We start from the raw sequence: 2,161 nt of genomic DNA on the forward strand, positions 1-2,161 counted from the left end.
AGATGCTAACAATGGATGCTAACATTAGAAGCTAACATAGGATGCTAACATGAGATGCTAACATTAGAGCAGTGGAGCTAGCTTCAGGTAGCAGTAGCTAGCTTTGATGGATAGTTTAAATAGTTAGTGAACGGTGAAGAGAAGAGTGAACCACTTTCCAGGAACTCATCGTGTTGAGATCCCTCCTCAGACAGTTTTAACAGCTGGAGTCACTTTTCCAGTAGTTACACAACCATTAGCATAGCAAGTCTTCCCTCCCCAGGCAGTTCAACAACCATTAAATCAGTCGACAGGGAGTAAAAACAATCATGAACACAATCTACGTTATTCGTTTTGAGACAGTTTAAAACCACTGAACCGTTGTTCCCCAGTTTCACAAAAAATCCTGCATCGATTCTTCCCAGACAGCTTCACAGCCATCACCTCAGTGAGTCGACCCGCCCCAGGCAGCCTGAACACAGTAAAGACAGCTTCAGACCCCCCGACACCTTAAGTCGTCCTGGCCCTTTTAAAACCATGAACCCTCTTCCTCTTCTTCAGGCTTCTGACTCTTCATGATGAACTCCACCGACTTCACCGGTCTCACGCTGATTCGCTGCTTCGGCTTCACCTCCAGCGCCGTCCTCACCGTCTCCTTCACCGCCACCCGACTGCTTGTGCTCCTGCCGCTCTCCGTCTTCGTCTTCCACCTCGGGTACCGGCGGCGGCGGACTGCGAGCCACGTCGACGTCTTCACCTACAACATGGAGGTCATGCAGCTGATCGGCACGGCGGGTTGGACCTTCTACTGCTGCGGCGTCACCACGCGACTGCACAAGGTGGCCATGGTGGGTTACTACCTCGTGTTCAGCGTGTTTCCCGGACAGATGCTGTTACACGTCCTCACCTGTGCGGAGCGCTACCTGGCTGTGGTTCACCCGGTCACCTACCTGGCGCTGAGGCAGGGGGGCGGAGTCAAGCTGAGGAACACCTGCGTCGCCTGCGTTTGGCTGCTGACCTTCGGCTGGAGCGGCTCACTCATCGGTACATACCCGGAAATTCCTGTCATCTCGCTGTCGGTGCTTTTAGTCCTGTCTTTAGCCGCGGTCACTTTCTGCAGCATCTACGTTCTCTGCGTTCTGATTCGTCCGGGGCCGGGCGAAGGGGGCGGGGCCAGGGGGCGGGTCGACCAATCGAAGCTGAAGGCCTTCCACACCGTTCTGGTGATAAGTGGAACGCTGTGGTTGTTTTTCGCCGGGTTTGTCTTGTGCACGTTCCTGACCTTCTTAACGCTGAGCATCCCCGACCAGTGTGCCGTGATTGTAGCCGCCAACTGGTTCGGTTTGCCGAGCAACCTCGTGCTGCCGCTGCTGCTCCTGCAGCGAGCCGGACGGCTGACGCCTCGCTGCTTCAGGGCAGCACAAAACCAAGAGCGTAACAACTGACCTGAACTCACCGATGTATCAGAAAAAACAATCGATGAGAGATTAGAGGGATAAATCTGAGAGGACAAAAAAAGAAAATAAACTTATGAAGAAAAACTCACAAATTCGGATATTCTCTGAAATAAAGTGACAAATTTCTGGTAAAAGAGATTTTACAGGAATTTACCAGAAAAAAAACCCCACTNCGAGTTCGAGAAGAGTCGACCGGAAACAAACTGCAGAGGTGAGTTCGAACTCGAATGTTATAAATAAATACCTTCTTTTCTGGTTGATGGCAACGCGAAGAAAAACAGATTTATTTCTTGATGTGAGATTTAAAAGTTTTGTGTTTTTACTGGAAAGTTCAGCAGATTGTGGTTTAATTAAACAAATAGTTTTTTATTAAACTGATGTTGCTGCTGATGTTGATGATGATAAATGAACTCATGCAAAGGCATTTATTTACCAGCGTCAGAGATGATTAAGGCCGGCCACTGACGAAACCCAATCATTGAATCATAATTACACACTCATGGTGGAACCTGCTGATTATGATGGTCCTCCTCTTATTGAAGTTATGAACTGACTCCTGATAGCAGAGTTGTTAGCATCTCGTGAACATTTTTCGGGACCAAAATTAAGGTTTGTTTAGAAAGAACACAGAACAAATTAGAGACGACTGCTGGACCTGTCAATCACAAGATAGCCCCGCCCTAAAACCCACCTTTCTTTACCATCTATGTGTCCGTAAATGGGAC

Source organism: Stegastes partitus, unplaced genomic scaffold (genome assembly GCF_000690725.1).
Source record: "Stegastes partitus isolate 25-593 unplaced genomic scaffold, Stegastes_partitus-1.0.2 Scaffold1104, whole genome shotgun sequence".
In the NCBI taxonomy this organism is placed as follows: Eukaryota; Metazoa; Chordata; class Actinopteri; family Pomacentridae; genus Stegastes; species Stegastes partitus.